At 44.4% G+C, this 21,954-nt stretch overlaps 1 protein-coding gene and 1 long non-coding RNA gene across 16 annotated transcripts in view; one reads left to right on the top strand and one right to left on the bottom strand.

Annotated features, from left to right (window-relative positions):
* Window positions 1-21,954, top strand: part of MEGF11 (multiple EGF like domains 11) — a 272,466-nt gene that overhangs the window by 3,211 nt on the left and 247,301 nt on the right. For 12 of the 15 annotated variants that reach the window (XR_010433848.1, XR_010433849.1, XR_010433850.1 and 9 more), the window contains 4 exons: window positions 64-153; window positions 2,170-2,312; window positions 4,553-4,825; window positions 11,556-11,700. The gene's annotated coding sequence lies outside the window, so the exon portion shown is untranslated. Of the gene's footprint in view, window positions 1-63; window positions 154-2,169; window positions 2,313-4,552; window positions 4,826-10,477; window positions 10,588-11,555; window positions 11,701-12,526; window positions 12,667-21,954 lie in introns of those variants that run through there. The other 3 variants (XM_064669248.1, XM_064669252.1, XM_064669253.1) reach the window with 3 other exon arrangements.
* Window positions 9,961-12,380, bottom strand: LOC135421073 (uncharacterized). Its single transcript, XR_010433854.1, has 2 exons — window positions 12,210-12,380; window positions 9,961-10,397 (listed from the first exon to the last, which is right to left on the bottom strand). It is a non-coding gene; the product is annotated as an uncharacterized LOC135421073 (long non-coding RNA).

Here is a 21,954-nt window from a genome sequence, read left to right as displayed (position 1 = left end):
TTTATTCCTTAAAATCATTTATATAGCGTTACAGAGTACATGCTAATGTTCTTTTTATTTTAGCGACAAGAAAAGGATTTTGCATTCGCGCGTTGCTGGGCTTTGGAATTTTCTCCCTGGATTTCGGTTCGTTTTTCGCGTTTGCAATACCAGGTACCACCACTGAGAGACGCTATTTAATCGAGTTTGGGTCGAAACGGGACCTTTTGCTTCCCTGCCCGTGTCTAACGGGCTAAAATTCCGCCTTTCAGCTTCCCTGAACAAACCGCTTGGAGTTGCTTATAACGTAACTCGACAATTTTCTCCACAAAATAAACTAGAAACTGATGCTGTTCTATGACAAGAATAAAAACAAGGCTTGCAGAGCTCTTCAAGCATGTCAGGAATATGAAACTCCCCCATGTTTACAATTATTGGAAGCATAAAAGTAATTTATCACAATACCTGGTATTTACTGTGATATGCATTTGATTTTCTTCCCACCACCCTTTTCCTCTGTGGATGCAGCTCAAAACTTTACAGCACTGAAATCAAAGTTATGTGCTCTTTTGTTTCACTTAATTTTCTGTTACTTTACTTAGTTTATGCCAGGATTTTCACTATATTTGGTGATGAGAGACCTCAAATATTATTTGGAGCTGGTGGATCCCAGAATTCCTGCTTTCATAAAACGTGTTTATATTTGTTCTGCTGGAAGTTATGAAAACAATTTGGACCAAAGGCCAAGGCCAGCATATCAATGTTTTTGTCATCAAAATGCCTTTGATTTGGTCAGAGCCTTTACACTGGTGCTCAGAAGTGCCTTGGCCTCCAGGTTCAAAGGACAATGGTGCTTAGAGCTTTTCCAGCCCCTTCCAAATTGGGATTGCTCCCTGTGGTATATCCAGCTCAGCTCTGGGGTCAGTGCTGCACAGTGTCATGCTCTGAGCTTTATTTATTTATTTATATACCCCAGTAAATAGAAAACAGAACTGCCAGGGTGACTTTTTTTAGTCACAGAAACAAGGAGGAGTTTCTGGGAGAAGCTGATTAATTCCCTCTTAGGCTTCTATCACTAGAAACTAAATGGGGTTGACTTGTGGGGACTCTGCTGTTGTGATTTGCTCCACAAATGGGATATTAAAGTTTTTTCCTTGAGAGCTCAGTGATGTATATTGAAGCTAAAGCAAAATATATCTCACTGCATTTCTGGGCTGCACCTGTGCATCTTAGGGCTTTAAATTTTACCAAAAGCCCTTTGAGTAAAGATTTTATACCTATAACTGCTCTATCCTCTGGCAAATCTTGTTGCCTGGCAGGGCTGGATAAATAACAGGTTACTCTTTTTCTAGAAAAAAAAATCTACAAGGGAAAAAAAGGCAAGATTTCAAGATGCTTTCTTTTGTCATAATTATTGTCAAGAACTAAGTCAACCAGCAAATAATTCAGGAATATCTAATTGTATATAATAATGATTTAACCTCTGCTGCCCAGTTCTGTTTGTAATGATATTATTTGGGTTTCATTGCTGTGGATGTGAAAACTGACCAGCAGTGAATATTTTTAATTTAGTGGAAAAGTCATAAAATGACATACATACTGCTAACCACCGTGCAATTGGAGGGTTTCATTTGGCAAATGTTCAAGCTTAAAATGTGTTTTTCATGATTATCCCCCTTATTAAAGCTCATTTGCTATTCATGGAAAGTGAGCACAAAAGGGATGTGAACAGTCAAAGAAACCCATTTAAAAATTCAAATGAATATCCAAGGGAAATGGGTTGGAGTGTTTGCCCAGCTCTGCTGGGACACTCTGCTGCTGAACCTCTTCTCAGTGGGTGCCTTTGTCGTTGTCCTTAAGGCTTCCCTGACAAATCCTGGATGGTTTTGTTACAGCTTCATATTGCAGTCATTATGCAGAACTAGTTCTTGATGTGGTTGAAGAGGTTTGTGGGAGTGAGGACAGTGAGAGGGTGTTCAGTTAAAAACTGATTTGTTGTGAGACTGAGTTAAATGGGGGGGGCTCAAAGCAACTCAGGTCTTTGGCCCTTGCTGAGATATTACTTCCAACACTGCTTCCAACAGCCTTGCTTATCCCAGCCTCAGGGCTCCAGTTATCCCTCTGTGTGTAGGATAAATACCTGGGGATGGGAAGAGTCTGGATCACCATCTGTGTTTATTTTCCACACAGGCTGAGCTCGTGCGAGCTGAGCTCCCCCTTCATTCTTCACTGGCTCCCATGGGAGCAGGGTGTGGATTGAGGGCTCCTTTCCCTCCACTCCTTTCATCCCCGAGGTCTAACGGAAGGAAGAGTCAGGTGTCAATAACTGTCCTGTGAGTACCAAGCCATCGATCCAACTGCCAAAGTGCTCCTTGTTACCACCTCACAAAATGGCCCAACATCTCCTCTGGTCACCTTTGGGTCATGGGGAGCAGTGGGATGGGGCAATAACTGTGGCTGAGGTTTCAGATTCCATGGCTGGATGGACACCAGTGTTGTGTTCCCTGTGTCAGCCACACCCTCCATGTGTTGGGTCGTGGAGCAGTTGAGGGCAGGAGGGACCTCAGGAGCTTTCCAGACCCTCCTCACTGAGCAGCTTCACTAGGACCACATCCACCTGGGTTTGGAATATTTTCAAGGATGGAGACTCCACAACCTCTCTTGGAAACATCTTCATCCCTGACCACCCTCACAATGAAACAGTTTTTTCCTACTTTTAGGTAGAATTTCCTTGTTTTTCAGCTTCTGCCTATTGCTTTTCCTCCTGGAAGAAGAGTCTGGGTCTGTTTTCTTCTCTCCCTCTGGTGGGACCATACACACACTGATAACATTTCTGTGCCATAATCCCCTCTGGTGCTGAAGAGTTCAAGTTCTGTGAGCAACCACATAGTTTCTAGGGGTAGATAACTGAAAAATTGTTGCAACATTCAGCCTGAGGTTTTGGAGGTGCAAGCTGAGGTCAAAGGCTGGTGCTTTTCAGAAAGGTCTTACTTCTTTAGCCAAATTTATGACTGCTGCAATTAAAGAAGATCAAATTATTTGCCTGGGGTCACATGGCAACTGAGTGGCTCAGCCAGGACTTGAGCCAAAGATCCATTCCCTTGGTTCATCACCCTTGACTGTCAATAGCAGATTTAATTCTGGTTTATGAAGATATTAGGAAGGTTTTATATGTTTTATAAGTTTCTCAAAGAGACTGAGCTGCCATTATAATGAGGGAATAATCTAATGGGCTGATAAAACTTCAGAAAAAACAAGATACAAAAAATACTGTCAGAGGAAGAAATGAAACCTTGGACCAGTAGTTTGGGTTGCACAATCAGGCTGCCTGTCACCTCTGGCTGTCCCCATGACCTCCAAAGGGAAAATCCACCATGGACTGAGAGGTTGGCTTTGCAGAGCAGAGGGAAGAAAGTGGCTGCTGCTGTGCATGGTCCAAAGAAGAGAATCCTTTGGGGTCAAGAGGCTGCTCCAGGTTGCCTAAGGCATTATAACTGTAGATCAGGGATAAGACAGTGTTCCAACACTTCCTGTGGAGAAAACTCTTGTGTTTAGTTCTAGAAATGAAGCTCCTTCATGTGGCAGCTGATAAGATGTGGAACTTTCTGGGGACACGAAGGACATGAGAATGCCAATCAACTGCCAAAATGCTCATTTAATCTAGTGAGATTGCTGCCTGATTTTTTATACTGATGCTTATTTTAGATATTTTCCCACTCATTCTCTAGTCCCAGTTCACATTCCAGTGAGCAGTGTGGAGGGAGTGCAGAGCCCCAGTGTGAGCAGGGGCTGGATGAGCCAGTGCAGCTGCAGGGGGGAGAAAGTTCTGCTGGTGCCAAGTGAAGGGTGAAGAGCAGCCCCAGTTCTGTGGCAGAACAGTTCTGCATTTGCAGTCAGGTGCCAGGAAAACTCTCACAGATACAGCCCAGACCTTTAGAAGCAGAGGAAAAGCTGGAGAGACAGTCCCTGATTATTTCAGTCTAATATTTTTGCTTAAAATTGAGTTCAGCATGTTATTTTCCAGCTTATCTCACCACCTTTTTTTTTTTTTCCCTTCTAGTGTGTCCCATCCCTTCAGCTTCATTCTTGGAATTTAATATCTCCCGTTGATGATTTCTTTTCCTTATCTTCCCTTGATCCATTTCTGCTTCTCTTTCAGATTCTGTCCCCTTGAGTCTCCAACTAATGTCTCCCCATATGTCAGATTAAAAGAAAAAAGAATTTACAAGATGCTGGGCTATGAAAGGAAGTAGAGAATGTTTATATGGTTGCAGCAGACTGACCATTAAAGTGACTTTATTTCTACATCATTTCATATGCTGGCCTTGACAGTTTCATTTCCAAAACTATTTATACTCACAAAAGTCCAGAACAGCATTTCCATTATTTCCTTATATGATTTTTTTTTTTTTTTGCCTCTATTTTATCAAGTTATCTTCTTCTATTCAGGCCTGATTTCAGACAATAGGAATACAAAGTGGAAAAATCCTTTCTTAAAGAGACTGTAGCTTTTTTTATCTATTAAAGCATCTTCCTGTGTCCCAACACATTTTTATCTCTGTCTTCTTTTCAGCTTCTCCTGTTGATTTGATCCAATGGACTGACATGCAGGGGAGACTCAGATGAAAGTTGCATCTGAGGAGTGTTTGTGCTCATAGCTGAGGAACCTTCCCAAAGCTGCCTTCCTCATTATCCACCAAAGTCCTCCTGCTGTTCCACATACTAATTCCAGAGGGTGGAATTAATGCTTTCACATGGCAAAGGCCAACTGTAACTGTTGCTTCACACTGAAAACACAGAGGGAGAAGGTATTTCACTAAACCATCACCAGTGGACATCACAACAGGTAGGATGGATAAAAATTATCAGTTTTATTTTCCTGCTTTTCTAAATGCAATGTGGTCCAAGGCTTTATATATGTGATGTTCCATTTTTGCTTCCTTGCAAGAAAATAAACCAACCAAGCCACAATGTGCAGTTTTGAAAAGGAAACTACGACTAGCATTAAATATCTTTGAAGAACATGCATTAAATTCTGTGCATTTATTGTCCTGAATTCTGGCACAATTTGCACAAAGAGGTTGTGGATTACCCTTCACTGACAATTTGTAAGAACAAGTTAAATGAACACGTTAGGAGGTGTCGAGGTGTAACTTGCTCCTTGCTGCAGGAATAAAATCAGTGATTCCCAGGCTTTTTAGTCTGGGAAACCATTGCCAGCCCTCAGGACTTCTGCCCCCAGCCCCCCTCAGTGCCAGTGCTTGTTGCAAACATCATAAAGACAAGGCTCGCTGGGATTTCAGAGATGAATTTGGGAACCCACGGCTTTGCTTCCCCCCAGCTCTGCACTCCCACGGCTCCGGGCTGTTGCTCTGATTCCAGGGCAATGGTGGGGAAAGTCTGTGATGGAATGTGATCATAGGAACAGTCTGAGCTCCAGCCCTGACTCCAGTCCCTTTTCCTTGCTGGGAGACTCTGCTCTCCCAGGAGGGGCAGCAGGTTGGTTGCTCCCTGTGGAGCTGCTTGGCAGGGTGACAGCCCCTGCCTGCCAAGCACGTGCCTTTCTTTGATGTGCTGCTTGGGGAGAAAAACTGCCAGTGGACAAAAGAGGCCTTTTTTTAAAGAGCTGGGTGAAGATGGGTTCTCTCCTTAAACCCCAGTGCCAGTACCACCTACTGCAGGTGTGCACAAACAAAACACAGCCACGCTCAGTTTGGGCCCTGCCTTCCCCTGGCAGGGCAGGAGCAGCCAAGGGAACTGTTGGTCTTGGTGTAACATGAAAAGTCACCAGGATCAGGTAGATTTGACAGCTTCAGTCATGTACTTTAAAGCTGGTGCCAATTGCAAGTGCAGGATGGAATGGATTGTAGGAGAGATGAGGAGCTCCCTGAACTGATTTAAGATGAGTGAAGGTGCTGTAAAAAGGACACATACAAGGCCCAGGGGAGTCAGAGCAAAGAATCTTGTTAATGTTTATGGGCTTTTGATCAAGTCCTTAAGACAGACTCAAGATTTAAGATGTTCTGACTTTGAAACAAAGGCTCTGGTGCAATTACACAATTTCTATTATCCTCCTTTAAACTGGTGTGTGTTAATTCATCATACTGATCAGAACATGCTTTACATCACTGCACTATTTCTGGTTTCATCACTGTGATAAACTTAGGAACCTTTTGCAGCCTGTGAAGTTTGTACACTTCCTTCAGATCCTTCAGTTGGCTTGTGAAAGTGCTTTTTAAGTTTTAAAGGACAAAATTTATGTTTGTTTTCGCCAATTAGGGATTCCCGAGGGGTAAATCTAAAACTATAACAATGATTGTGATAAACTTAGTGACCCTTTTCAGCCTCTGAAGCTTCATTTAGCTCATAAAAGTGCTTTTTAAATTTTAAAGGACAAAATTTATGAGGTTTTTTTTTAATTTTTATTTCACCAATTAGAGATTATTAGGGCCTAGTGGTACTCTGAAAATACAGCTTCTAGTGCAGCTTCATCTTTGCCTCTTTCAGAGCTTTCCATCCTCTCCCTTTGTGTGGAACGTGCCTGTTGCTGCCATCTCCCCAGAACAGAGGGCTACCTGTTTGGTATCCTCAGGATTTGCAGGTTTTAATTAGAATGGATTTATGTTGATTAGAGTTGATGGGTTTGAAATGCCATGGAGTTATTAATTTCCTAGTTTTAATTTTGCTACTTAGTCACACGTTACCAAAAATATCTCAGAAATGTGGGTTTTTTCCCTCATAAAGTGGCAAACCCAAGAAACAAATGCACTGCAGCATTCCCTCAGTTTGGGGATCAGCTCCTGGTACATCCTGATTTATCATTCTGTGGATGGATGAAAATGAAAAGAAATACTTGCAGCCAAGATTTCTTAGATTTTCTTTGAAAACAGAAGGAAAACCTGTAGGATTTGCTGTTATGATTTGCTTGATTTCTTTTCATGGTTTGAATGGCAACGACCATAATTCCTCAAAATTCCAAAATTTCAAAGTGTCCATTATAATTTTAATCTCTGTAGCACATGCAGGACAGACCAAGATTCTGGGCAGGAATTAATATTAGGAATTAATACTTCCATTTTAGCAGGTGGGAAAGTGAGGCATAAAATAACCTGTCCAGTTCAAGAGTCATTGCAGCCAATCTAAAGGTGCATCTTCAGCTCTCACTGGAACAGGGTAAGGTCTTATGCAGGTGGACTGGCTTTGTGGGCTGCTCATCTCTGCAGGGATGAATAAAAGCAACAAGAAAATTCCCAGAGCAGATAAAAATTCAAAAGATCCTCTTTCCAAACATCTCTGAGCCCACTGGGGAGCACTGAGCACAAGGGCAGCTGGGAGTCAGGACTGGGGGTTTTACAGAACAGGGGGTCACTTCAGAGAATGTTCATATTCAGTGCTGGCATTCAACTAGTTCCTACAACTTCAGGGTAAAAATTCCTGCAGCAATCCATCCTGAAGATAAATTCACAGCTTCTCTCAGCGTGTCTCTTCTTTCTGTAATCAAACCCATTCCTCACTCAGGGCAAGAGCAGTAAACTCCAAATTTCTGTTGATGAAAGCACAGCTGAGCATTCCACAGTGTGTCCAAATAATGCCAATTGCTGCAACACTACATTTCCTACAGACTTAAGTCCTCTCCTTAATATTCTGTGGATCTGGAGACAGCTGGCTGAAGCCAACAAGTTAAGCTTGATGATAAATTTGCTCCAGCATATTTAGAAGCACCTGTAAATAATGTCTAAATGAAAATATCCCATGCTTGTTTCAGAATGCCAAGCACACGAACTTCTGTCTGCTTCAGTCCTTATTTTAACTCTGTTTCTGGTTTGCTAACACTTGGAATTCTGGTCCAGGGGGAATTTCCCAAGGGAAAGCAGGCTCTTGAAGGCTCTCCTGAGGGAGAACAGCCTCTCTGGGAAGGAGCAGAACTTTGGGGAACCTCAGTTTATTGGGGAAGGCAGATGGAGTGAATCAACATTCTTCTGGAGCTGCTGCTTCTCTGCCCCTTTTTTTTTGGTCTGTACTTGCTCTTGGCAGTTCCAGCCTTTTTGGGTTTGGGTGAAAGAGAAACTCAAAGAGATCCAAACTCAAGAGATTGGTAATAATCAAACAAGGAACTCAACCACAAATACAGCTGATAATGTTCAACCTGTAAATGCCTGTTTGCTGGTGTGAGGTTGGGATTGGGTCAAATTCCTCCCATAGCCTGGATTCTACCTCAGGCAGGACTAGGAGGGCTGTCCTGGAGACAAGCAGGAGCCTGGTGGGTAAATTGTCTTTTAGCTCTCAAAACCAGAAGGTGAAGCAGTTTCTTGCTTCAGCTGCAGTGTGGGTTTTCTTGACAGAAAAAAAAAAATCCAGTCTTTGCAGCTTTCCAAATAAGTTTTTTTTCCAAATAAGTTTTCACAAGAAAGCCAAGGCTGCTTTGACCTATGTGACATTGCTGTTAATTATGCATTACAAAAGCTGCTGTTGGTAGTTCTTTTTCATGGTGAGGGGTCTCTTGGCTTCCCAGTTCAGATGTATCACTCTCATTAACATTAATAAGAATTTAGGTGTTGTGGAGGATAGTCAACAACTCTGCCATAGAATAAAGTGAAATATGAGTGCAGGAGTTGCCTTTAAATGAGAGTAAATTCTTGCAATCATTATTTGGAGGGATTGGGGATAGATCAGGGAATTCAAACCAAACCTGTACAGAACTGGCTCTAGTTCAGGCTGTATTTTCTATCCTGCCTCCAACTAATATGTTTGTATTGGGTTTGGACACTTTGTCTGGGAGAAGGGAGTCGTGCATAAATGAGGCCAAGGCTATTATTCAGTGTTATTAATGATGTTGTCTACTCTTCGTTTCTCAAAAACCAGAAAACTAATAAATTTTACATATTGGGAAAAAAATCACAGATAAATCAAACAAACATATAAATTCTTTAAAGTATTTAATATGTGTTAAGAGGACACAATGATGAATTCAATATTGAAAACCAATATCAAGTTTACAATTATGGCCCATTTATCATCACTGATTGCACAGACAGTGTATTATTGCAGGGAACAGAATGATGCATAAACTAAAACCCTGATTGGTTTTCTAAAAAAAAACCCCACAAGTTAAAATTCATGTTATGTCTGAAAAGCTTTGTTTTTCTTTTTCAAGCATTATGTTCAATAATAATTGCTCATTCAGACACAAATGATGCATATTTAATTTCTTGAGCTTTAATATTAACAGAATAATAATTTCAGAGCGTTGATAACTGATGCTGTTACAAACAACAACATGATTCCGTTTGCTGATGTTTCCTGAGGCCCAACTGCCCCTTGGAGCAAAAGGAACCCATGGAAAGGGAAAAAGTGGACAGGAACTGGTTTTGAATTGGACATGGAGAAGCAAGGAGAGGAAAGCAGGAATGGGCTTTGAAGAGAAAACCCGTCCAAGTGGCTGGTTTTCAGCACTTCTCCCAGGGTAAAGCTGTGCCTCCCCAGGAGTCAAAGCTCTCAGTGACTGCAGTGCTGTCCAGCTCTGCTGTCTGCACTGAAGGACATTCCTGCTCACCTTTCTGAAAGGCTGCACTTCCTTAAACTCCTGTCACCCCAGCTGAGCTCTGGGAGAGGGAAATGAATTCTTCTCTGGCTCCCACTTTATCAGCAGAATTATTAAGCAGTTTTCTGTGCAGAGTCACTCTTGTAATACACTCTTGCTTGCCTTTTTTTTTTTTTTTTGCCTTTTTTTTCCCCCAGTCCTTTTCTCATTTCCATGTTGGTGCTCAGGCTTCCTGGGGATAACCAGTTATCATTTCACCAAACTGAGGCTGTGCACTCACATAACTGAGAGTTATTTTGTCCTCCGGAATTTCAACAACTCATTCTGATTTATGAAAGGTTCTTTCTAAGCTTAAAGATTCAGCTGGAGTTTACAGAGTTATAACTCTAGGCTACACTCATTGAGTCAACAAAAATAAGGGAAAAAAAAGAAAGCCAAACTGTCTTTTTATATCTTTATTTGTAAAGTGCCCATTTTAAAAACAGAAGCACTGGACTAGAACCAGTTTGCTGCAATCTAGTGCTGTTTGTACTGAATGTCTTCTTAGAAGGGGGTTGCATTTAAATGGAGACCAATAATAAATGAATATTCTAGTAGTCACCCTCAAATGTAGAACACATCCACAGCCAGATTCATTGGCATTTGCTACCCTCTGCTGCCCTGCCAGTAGACAACCATATTGGAGAGAATTCCAGAACTTTCCAAGTGAAATAAATGAGCTGGATGGGATTTTACAGGAGAAAGAAGAGCAGGGCTGAATGCTTTGTGTCAAAGATTTGCAAACACCTACAGAACAGTGTGATATCTTGGTTTTCATTGATGCCCAGGGCACTCATAGTTTGACAGGCCACTTCTTTGGAAAGTTTTAAAGAGAACTCTGAAAGGGAAAGAAAAAAAAGAATTGAAATTATAGCAGCAGGCTGGCCTAATTAATTTTAAACATTTTGTGCATTTCAGGGAGCATCTTACTGTTTAAAAACTAAAATCAGGGATGCTGAGTAGTTCCCCAACTGGAAACTGGTGACAAAACTGAGTTATAAACAAATGCCATCAGGACAGAGCAACTGGTGGGTTTAATATTCTTATACAAACAACAAAACCTAATTATCTTTATTTATTCAATAAATTGAGTTCAAATTTGATCTATTAAATTATATTAAATATTGAAAATAATTTAATAAATAAACACGATTGCTAATTTATTATTGATATTCATCATTGGGATGTTTGTAAAAAATAATTAAAAACAAGTTGGGAAAGAGGGGGCTGAATTCACTTCAGGCACCAGAACTGCTGCAGAACCTGCTTAGTTTGCCACAGTCAGAGGTAATGAAGAAAAATAGCTCGTGGAGCTGGTGAGGGAGGAGAGCTGGGCTTGGAAAAGGAGGTGGGAAAGCAGGAATCACTCCAGCACACACGGATTCCTCACTGGTGCAACATCCTGGGGAGGCTGCAAACCAGGCCAGCCCAGCGAGGGGCAGGTTGGGAACCCAGAGGCACCAAGGCAGTGTGGGAGTGGAGGAGTTTTTTGGGAGGCTGGGAGACTGCAGGGAGTCCCCTGTGGAAGCTTTGTACCAATGCTGGCCCGAACTATCTCCATCCTGAAACGCTGCCACCACCTGCAGTCATGGCCTGGCAGGGGACCAAGAGACACACGGTGCAGGACAAAGGATTTTGGCAGCTTCACATGGCCATAAAATATTGTACAATGTGGGGATTCATCGTGTGCCTACGGGGACAAAAAAAGTTCTGTGAACCATTTTGGTGTGTTATCAAAAAGGGGCTTGGTCTTATGTTTCTTACACATATTCTTGAGGCGATAAAAAGGCAGGAACCCAGCCAACATTATTATTCCAATTAGAAAATAATCACTAATAGTACATAGCACAAGTAGAGCATTTCATCTTGAACAGCCTGTGCAAGCTTAAGGTTCCTGGCTAAGAGCTGAGTGCAGCTGTTCAGATCACCTGTCATGAGCCTTTTGCTCTAATGATTTAAATCGTTACACGTTTGTAACTTCTGGTACATCTTTCAGGGAGAAAATGACAACCACGGGGGGCGATTCCTTCCCCGGCTGATGCCGCTCTGAGCATCCAGAGCCCGCCGAAGGCAGCAGCGGTGCAGTCGCTGTGACAGTGCGAGGGCAGAAGCTCTGGACGGCAGAGGATGCTAGAGAAGAGGTAAATTCTCCACCGCGCTTCTCCCTGGCAGCATCCCCTCATTTATCGATACCTCGTAAGCAGCTTCTCCCCATCCCGGGGCTGGTTTTAGGCACCGAGAGCTGCGTGTGCTCCCCTGGGTGTGCAAACCGAGGCACCCTGAAACGGCTCCAGAAGTTTGCGCGATCTCCCGCTGGAATCTGAGAGGTCTCTGCTCTGGAGATCCCGGTTTTCCAGCCGCAGGAGGCAGGGAGCCGTGCTTTCCTCCCCACCTCCTACCTCTGCTGAGCCGCCAAGTGTTTCTCCCTCAGCTATAGTTTCCTCACCCCCCCGTGCGCTGCTCGGGATGGCGGGGTGGCGGTCTGATGCTTTGTCCTTCTAGTCTATTTAAGGCATTTTAACGGAATAGGGCGGAGAAAAAACCCAAAACACACACACAACGCCCGAGGCATCAGGACTAGACCCGACCCCCCCCCCTTCCCTCAAACAAACAACAAATGGTCAAATAAATAACGAGATGCCAAACCGACCATCACCAAAACGAATAAGCCAAAAATCAGCGTCAGCGCCGCAGCAAACGGGAAAGTTTCTGCGCTCTGAAGCTGGAACCGCGCGGCAAAGCAGGAATCCGGGGGAGGGAGCGGAGCCTGCGGGAGAAGGGATGCACTGGTGTGTTCCCAGCCCCGCATCCCGGAGCGCCAGCCCGAACAGCGCCGCTATGAGAAGAAAAGAGAAGAGAACGGCCCCGAGCCCCCACCCCCGTCTCCTCCCTCCCTCCCTCCTCCTTCCCCCTCCCCCGGGTCCTGCGGGGAGGCGGGTTTAAGGTGGGTCTTGTGGCCGCGGTAACTTTCCTAACAGAGCCAAAGAGACGCCCGGAGTCCCCCGCAGCAGCATCGCCCGCCCGTGCTGGGCAGCGGCCCCGGCTCGGCCGTGGCTGCCCGGGCCGCCTCCTCCCGCAGCCCCGCGGCCCCGGCCCCGCATCCCGAGGTAGGTGCGAGTCGGGACAGGTCCTGGGCGCTGCCGGGGACGCGGCACCGGAGCCCCCGTGGCCGCAGCTGCGCCCCCCACCCCTATTTGTTCCTGGGGTTGATGCTGCGGGGCAAGGAGCTCCCCCTGCACCCTCCGGCTGCCAGGGGAGAAGCCCCCTGCCCTCGTCCTCCTGGAACTGCCCGGCATCTAAGAGGATCCGGCGGGAGGCAGTCTCTGCCCAGCCGCCCGCTCCTGCCCCTTCCCTCGATCTTTGGGTGCTCGCGGGTGATTTTGGGAGTGCTGAGCTGGGAGATGTGTGCGTGGGTGAGATCGTACGGTTTGATTAGGACTCTCCCTTATCAGCCGCTTCCTCCCCCCGCGCGTGGTTTACCGGGGTGTTGTATCGGCACGAACTTTCTTGTGGTTGCAGCAGCCGGATTTGGTCCCCGCGTGTCCCCGCGTGTCCCCGTCCTCGGGCTGCTGGCGCTGCGCGGGCGAGCGGGCTCGGGCTGGCGCCGGCTGCTCGGATCGGAGCGGCTTTCCTGGTCTGGGCTTCACTGGGCTCCTGCCGAGAGGGTGTTTGGGGTAGGGAGATGCACGAGGAGAAGTTGTAGGATGCGGCGTGTAAGTGACACCTCCGTTCCTTGAGCTTGGGGGGTGGGTGGAATCTCACTCTGGCTGGTGCTACTCGCTGCTGCCAAACATTCCCTTCTTTTGCTTAGGCAGGACTCTGGCCACGCTGCCAGATGGCTCCTAACAAAGAGAAGTTTAGGAGCGTCAGGGTATCAGCTCCCAAAATCCCTGCTCAGCTGAGATCCGCAGGTGACAGCACACGGTCTGATGCCTGTGCTCGTGTGCTGCCTGTTATTCAGCTGCAAGCACAGGGCATCTGACTGGCCCGGGAGGTGGCAGGGGATCAATAGTTTGAGAAACCAAGTCAGCCATGGCTCAAAGTTGTTTAAATCTCCAGCCCCTGGGATCACTGAACACTGTGGTTGGCCCCTGCCTTCCCCCCCAGCTGGAAGAAAGTCCAGAGTTAACTAAAAGGAAGTCTGCATGTTCGTGTCTTTATTACCTCCTGATTCAGAACATAAATATGTGACATAAAAATTAACTCGAATGTAGCAGCCTGTCTGCCTCCCGTGACCTGTCAGACGGGAGAGATCCCACCCCTCAGCATGCTCAGCCCTGTATTTTGGTAAGAGAAGTCTCCAGTCAGGTGACTGAATGTTATGTCTCTTAAACTCACATTATGGGACTGAGTAAGTCTGTGAGGGTTTTTCTGGGATCTCCGGGTCTGAATCCTTCCCCTGCTCAGACTTCTCTTAGAGCGCAGCCAGAGCTTTGCTGTCCCTCTCTGTTGGGACCTGCCTTCCACGTTCACTTTGTCAGTAAATCCCACAGGTTTTCCTTCTCAGAGCAGTGGATTGTTTCAGGGGTATTGCCTTGGTGACAGTAGTGTTAAATAAAGGTGAATAAAGCACCAGCCTCATCACAGGACTGGACTTTCTGTGATCTTTGCAGACCAAGGAGCTGGTCTTGCAAAAGCTTGTGAACAACTTGGCGTTCATGGGACCTGCTCTGGACTCTGTTAAAGTTGGTGTGGGACACCTGAACGGGCTTTGAATTAGGTTAATTAATGCTAATAAGCACCTGTGCTCAAGGATAATGATAATTTGCAAGATTAGTTTCAAGTTCTTATTTGTCAGCAGAACCTCTGGAGGCTTCCTCGATGTTCAGACTGTTGAACTTAGTTTTATTTCTGCTTCTCGTTGATAGCTGAGCAAATTCGTTATGGAATTGTAAAAGGTTTATGGGGAAAGTGTTTCAACCATCAAACAGTGAAAATGGTCATGTGGTCACTCTCTTTTCAAAATAAGATTTCAGCGTTGTCTTTCCAGTCACCTGCTTTATAAAATTCTGTAATTTCAGTTAAAAACCCACAAAATTGGCTGAGGTTAAATATACAGCATTAGGCTGCATTATGTTGCTCCCACTTTTTACTTATGAGAAAGAACGAATTTGATCTCTTGTTTTTTACAATTAAATATAAATTAATATTCAGAAGTATCAAACAGAAGCCAGTGCTCTCTGGTAAGAAGCCCCATATTTCCTGTGAATGGGGCATTCAGCCATTTTCACTTTGAACAATCCATCCTGCTTTAAGCACCAGGCAGCAGAATTAATATTTAAGCAAATGCATACAGCAAAACTATAAATCTCTGAAAACAGTTAATTATATTGGAACTGGGAATGTACCTTCGAGTACAGCCTTGTATAAACTATTTCCCCGTAGCGTGATCACAATTCTTGCAAACCTTTTATCCTCCTATGTGAAATCATTTCTAATTCTCTGTTCCTGCAAAGCATGGGCTTGCTTATTGTTTTCAAAACCATGTGGTTTGAGCTACTATTTAAATATAATATTTATGATATTACTTTGGCTGTTCAGCTCAAAAAGAGAAGTGCTGCACACCATTGCATATTAAAAAGCTGCTCTATAATTACAGCTTTTTGCAGCACTGCTGTGCAAATCTCTGGGTCGGGAATTCAAATGGAGACTTTCTACAGTTCACAGTTATTTTATATAAAAGCTGTAAGTCTTTTTTCTTGAAACGTGGAGGTTGCAGCCATTGGGGAGTGTGAGTGTGCTGCCTGCACTAGTTTTTACATTTTTATTGTGCTTGCCATTGGCCTCTGTGTGCTTCCAGGTGGGTTCCCACAAACTGTCCATCTGTTGCAGCACTTTGGGTTTGAATTACCTATTTGTACTTTTTTTTGCCATACTGTCATTTTATGCAAATATGTCCATTCTGGTTGTGTCACTGGGAGGCCTGGAAGGCACTTCCACTGCCCTTCTCTCCCTTGCCTATCCATGCAAAGGAAACTGTGGCACTGCAAGAGCCAGAACCCAGTGGCAGTTCCAAGCCAAGGTCACTGGGAATTTCTCCAGGGAATTTCTGCAGGGATGGTGATGGACTTCAGATCCCACTAAGCAGTCTAAAGGTGATTTAGACCATTCAGGAAGATGATTTGGGCCATTTAGATGCAGGTAGGATTCAGGTCTCACAGTCTCCTTGTGTTCTCCAGGGTGTCCTGCCTGTTCCCTGGTTGCTGCTCCACCAGCATTCAGCTGTCCTGTGACACATCCATTGGATCTGGTGCCCAGTGAGGTATCCTGGTTTTCCTCATGTGTCTCAAACAGCCTTGGCATCCCCCTTCAGGCAACTGAGCCCTCCCTGCCTATCTCCCGTATTACAAAAAATGACTAATGCATAAAACCTGGGATCAAGGCAGTAGTTATAATTCCCACTGTGAACCCCAGTAAGGGTTGTGCAGATGTTAATGGAAAAGCTGGATAAAATTCAGGCTCATTGTTGTGTTCTGCACAGACTGACTGAGCTGCCCCAGCAATTGGTGCTTCCCTTTGCACAAACTGACTGAAACCTCAGTGGGGAAGTTCTGTGTGTTAAGGGGAGGGAGATGAGAAAGTTTGTAGAGAATTAAGAGCTGCTCTCAAAGGAGACAAATCCGAGTAGAATCAGCTTTAGATTGCCAGGTGAGTTCAGCCATATGATACCTGGATGTGATTCCTGAGGTAAATCAGTGTATTCGTGTAGAGAGGAGGGATTGTGGTTAAGAGTTTGCAGAGTGTGACTCTTACCTTATAAATTAATACAGATCATGTACCAAATTTATGAAGAGACAATATTGCACACCCTTGTGAAGATCAGACTCGGCAGTTGAAAAGGAAAATCTAAGGCATTCAGTCAAGCTGTCCAAAGACAAGTGCAGAATCCTCCAGGATAAGTGTGTTTGCAAACACTTAGATCTGACCAGTGGTGCTCAGCCTTGGGCAGTTTCTCTTGTCTGGCTGCTGCTCCAAAGGGAAAGTATTGAAATTTGCCATATGAAAGCAGTATGAAAGCTGCCTTCTGAGAGAGGCAGGTGAAGGTCAGCCCTTGGCCTGCCCACAGAAATGCAGCAGGAGTGGAGAGCACACCCAGCTCTCACCAGGCTGCAAACAGGAGCAGAACTGTAGGGCTCACTTTTCCCTTTGCCATAACAACTGGGAGAATTTCTTCTGGTCCCAGCCTGAGTAAGAAGGCTGATGAATGAACAGGCACAAGGCTGGAATCAGACTCACTAAACATGTGCTCTGCACAGAGGAGGAGTAAGACAGAGTAGCTGAGCAAAAATAGTTCTGTGCTCGAACTCCACGTACTTCATTTTCCAGTTTTCTCATGCAAAACGTTTTATGAGTGCTAATAGTCACTCTGAAAAAGACTGTGAAGGGTCAAAAAGGCACCAGAGAGCTGCCAGAATGTGACAGCTTCAAGATTGGCCAAGTGTGAAATTTGTGAACAATTTTTTTTATATGTATTTAAGTGGTAGATATGAGTGGAAATGGGTCTGGGTTCCCCTAAGTTCAGATAACACAGCTGAAGTTTCACTCAGCCTTTTGTCTTGGATTCCTTGTTAAGATCTAGACTTCTGTTAACCTCCTCTTTTATCACAAGTCTTACGGTTCATAATTTTTTGCAAGGTTTATGGGGTGTTGTGAACACATGAAAATCTGATTTCTCTGGAACAAAGAAAGCAGGAAAAAGCTGTAGAGAAATGATCAGGGGGAGTATTGGAATTCACAGTGGGCTCCTTAAGGGGCCAAACCAGGCAGGTGAATTAACAGCTCCAAAGCTCTTTAGTTAAAGGATATAACCCATTTCTGTAGGTTGTACAGCTGGATAAGGTGATTTGGGAGCATATCCTACTTTTTCACAGGGCTTGAGTCTTTAACACTCACATCTGCTTTGAGACAAACACTTGAACAGTAAAAGCTCTATTTTGACACGGCCATTTCAAGAGCCTTTAAAGGTTTTCAGAGGGTTTGATACAAATATTTCTCCCGTTTTTTTACCAGTGTAAAACATGGAGGTGTCCTGATATATAAATCCAGTGTAAGCATGAGGAGAATCAAGTTCTTTATCATGCCTTTAAAATCTACCAAGTGAGGGAAGCATGGATGATTTGTAAGTAGTCGACTGGCATATGGTACCATTATGATAACATCATGTTCACAGCACTTTCCAGATTGATATACAACCTTTCTAAAATAAGCTCTGTAGAAAAAGAAAAAAGAATGTAAAGTCATTTAGCAGCCAACAGGCTGTTGGGAGCAGCACAGGACACTGGGAGGTGACTCCAGTGACACTCAGGGTGTCAAGTGAGTTGTGCATCACAGTCTGGGAGCTCCAGAAAGTGCCACTGCCCCCTGTGCTCCAGGGGCTGGGTTGTGCTCTCCTCATTCCCTGTGAAATCCTGCTTTATTTTCATCCCACACAGCCCTGGTGGAGTCCTGGGGTCAGCACAAGGCACGGAATTTGTTTCTCAGGAGGAAGTGCAGCACTAAGCCCTTTGATAGCAGTGGAAGGAGAAGGGCTGGGGTTATCTGGGGCTGGAGACTGAAGGATGCTCTGGATGTGGATGGAAATATCCCCACTGAGAGGGGAACTGTCATTTATGGTTCTCCAGGAACAGGAAAATCATAATTATTCTTAGAAGCAGGAGCCTTGACAAGACAAACTGTGGCAATGTTTCACTGTTCAAAGGGGTTTTATCTGCTTGCCACAGCTAGCTTAATTCTATTAAAGAATTAAAACAATGATACTTTATATGGCATTATTGTAGCATAAATTATACTTTTGTTTGCCTTCATTTGAATGTACAAGCTGTAAATATCAGGTTAAAGAAGTGCTGACTGATTAATTTGAACTGGTGTTAACTCCTGTGTGTTAAAATGGAATGGCAAATCAAAACCATGAAAGTTGTAACACCCACCATTCCTCAACCTGAGTAAAAATGTCTGAGGTAGCAATGTTCTTCATCCCTTCTCCTCTTTAATTTCCTTTTCCCTGCATATTTCAGGGAGGCATTTCATCAACCAAACAGGACCAGTCAGTTATTTTATAGGTACAATTCAGGCATCAGAAAACTTGCTTCTGGGTGTTATTGTGCATTGTGTTCTCCAAACACCGTGGGACTCCAGGGAGAGGAGACTTCTGTCCCTGTGGTTATTTGCAAAGGGATTGGGCTTTTGGAGGCTTGTTTTTGAAAGTGGTACCACCTTTAGGACGAGTTGCCCTCTGGATATGATGCCCATCCCCTTCCTCCATGGAAGTCGAGGTATCCTTGTCTCCTAGTCCTGAGATGGACTGTCAGACCAGGCCAGGCACCCAACTTCTGCATTACTGAGGTGAATCCTATGCCTAGTTTTCATTTTACTTGTAGAGAAAGACAAAAAACTTTATGGTAAAGGACTGAATGAACAAATTTGAAAATGATCCTTTGTAACTCTGAGCTTTAGTTTGGCTGTGCTGAGCTTTGATGGCTGGGGTGTTCCAGAACGACAGAGCTGAGCGTGTATCCTGTAAGAGCGGTGGGTTTGCTGTTTTTCTGGAAGCTTTCCCTGGATGAGGATTTTTTGGGTGTAGCCCTAACTCATCCAGGTAATGTTCCAACAGGAAATAGCACCACACTGAGTTATGCAGGATTTGTTTTGAGGAGTAACTGCAGTCACTGACTAAAACTACTAATAATCACTTGTCCAGAGCATGGCAAAATACTTGGAAATGAAGTACTCCAACAAATCCATTTTCTTTGGTGGTGGGGAGTGTAAATCACCTCGAGAAGTTCTTTTGGGTGGGATTCTCTGGTGCCATTGTGGTGTCTGTAATTATCTGTTTGTTAGGAAAGACATCAGTGGCCTGTAGGATGTGTTTGCATGGTAACTGAGGATTGATTAGATGCAGTGAGGGCCACTGGGAATAGTCACAGAAATTACAGCAGTGGTGAATTATATTTAAAAAAATCTTCATTGCTGGTAAATACTGATGGTCAAATACACAGAAAGATTTGTGGATTTGTGTGGCACTGCCTGTTGCAGGAGAGGATCCATCCACTGATGGGTCAGCACTGGATTATAAATCCTGCAGGGCAGAGATTGGGATTTATGTAAACTGAGGTCTGTGGGATGACAAAATACCATCTGCTGCTTGTGGTCAGAAGGTGAAAAATGAGTGAATGCAGTGGGTGCTCTAACCACTTGAGGCAGATGCTGCATCCATTCCAATGCACAGGAATTTGGAGAAGTTTTCTTTTTCTTGCTCTATTTTGATTTATATTGCACCACTTTGGCTCATAAAGATGTAAGTGAAATTTATTCCTCAAAATATGTTCCGTGGGATTGTTTGTGGATGATCTGAGTGCAGCCTGGAAACTGAGCTTGTTCCTCTTGCTCTGATCTGTAAGATGCAAAGAATGTGGGAACTCGAAATAAGGGGCAAACAATGTTAAACAAGAAAAGCAATGGGAAATGGCTTGGCAGGCAGAGGTGTGTGGGCAGGGATGACACAGAAAGTCACTTATATATAGAAAAAAGCGAGAAAAAGAAACACAATTAGGAAAATAAACAGGAAAGGACAAAGGGACAACTAAATAAAAATTCAGCAACAGATTAAAGGCTCACCCAGAGATTACTGAGTTTGGAATGGTGAGGAATCAGGTCTGGGTATGATGTGTAAAGCCTTTTGCTTAACAGAAGGAGAGGCAAATAGTTAGCACTAATTAGTGCCCAGCACCTAACACTGATGGGTTCTGGATAATCTAATCATCCTCAGAGTTTTTTGCAGCAGATTCTTTTCCCCTTGCTCTCTTGTTGCCCTGCAAGTCTTTCTTTTGTCTCACCCTCCCCAGCCTTCTTTTAGGCTTTGTTTAAATTTCCCTCTGGCAGGACATTGGTAGGACAAGAATCAGAGGCTGATTTTAGGGTCTGTGTCCTCTGTGTAGCACAGAGCTGAGCTTGGGGTGTTTCTTTTGTATGCAGGGATTCAAATAATAAATAAGAATTCAAATATTGTGCGCTGGGAGCAGAATATAAACTCGTAGTTCTGTTGACTTTTGTAAAGGAATCGTGTTTGCACAGGTACTCTGAATGAAACAGGCTCTGAGCTCAGACCCAGCCCTGTCCATGGGCAGTCTGGTGAGGGGAAGGGGAATATTCTGAGCACCCAAAAGTGCTGCTGAGGTGTAAATGTGAGGAGTAGAGCATGGTGGATGTATCCAAAGGGATGTGTAATGTTGGGATCTGATTGCTCTGTCCTGAACTGTGCTTGAAGCAGCCCCCAGAGGGAGGAGGGACTGGTGTCTCTGTGCTGCTTTTCCCCTCCTGATGGACCATGGCCTTAGTTTGGATGTTGTTTGTTCCTGCCATTTCCTACACACAGCACTGGATAGTTGTTAACTCTGGATTTACTGCAGTGAACCCATGTAGGAACCACAGAATCACAGAATATCCTGAGCTGGAAGGGACCCAAAGGAGCTGAAATCCAACCCCTGGCCCTGCACAGGACACCCCAACAATCCCACCCTGTGCCCCAGAACATTGGCTCTCTTTACGAAAATTTTACTTTTTAAATTTAAACCCATCTTTTTTCCATATTCCATTTTCTACTTGTTTATTCCACTGCATGGGAAAAAGTACCATAAAGTCTTAACTCCTGCCTTGGAGTTCTGGAGAAGGAATTGTGCAAGTCAGTGTGCACAAAAATAGCCCTGTTCAGTGGAGAGGATCAGCCTGACTCCTTGGTGAGGGTGAGCACATCTGCTCTCATGAATCATTCCTGTTTGCAGGGGGGAGGCTGCAGCTCTAAAAAGTTATGTCACTTCAGGTAAAAGCTCAGGCCACAGGGAGGAAGAGCTGTGAGCAGATGTGGGCCCTGTTCAGTCCCTCTGATCCACTCCAGGAGCGAGCAGAGCTTGAGTGTTTGCATTTCACACCGAACCCCCAGCTGCTGGTTGGGCTCTTTCTTCCCAGAAAACAGCTTGGGGGGGAATTAAAACATGTGGAGGAATTAAAAGAAGTCCTGAGTTGCATAAAAATACTTTGCTACAAATAAGTATTTTCTTGCATTAGCACAATAGCTTGGTATTTATTATGTGGGAATCAATAATGGGCAAAGAATTCTTGTCATCCAGCTAAAGCTAATTATTCTGAGGCATCAGGTACTGAGGTGTCTGGAAGCAGGATAAGGTGGTTTTCTTGCCTTTCCCCTTCATCCTAAAATATTCTCAGTGGTACACAAGACTTCAGTCTAGAGAGTAGATGGCCAAAATCCATCCTGTGGTGCTCAGTGGTGTGTTGTAACACACCTTACACATTTGGTGTGTGAAGGACATCCCTTTGGGTTGTTAAAACCTCTGTCAGAGCTGAGGTTCAAACCAAGTCCCTGATGCTGGAAAGTGCTGCCA

Source organism: Pseudopipra pipra, chromosome 12 (assembly GCF_036250125.1).
Source record: "Pseudopipra pipra isolate bDixPip1 chromosome 12, bDixPip1.hap1, whole genome shotgun sequence".
NCBI lineage: Eukaryota > Metazoa > Chordata > Aves > Passeriformes > Pipridae > Pseudopipra > Pseudopipra pipra.
This window is presented reverse-complemented; position numbering and strand designations above follow the sequence as displayed.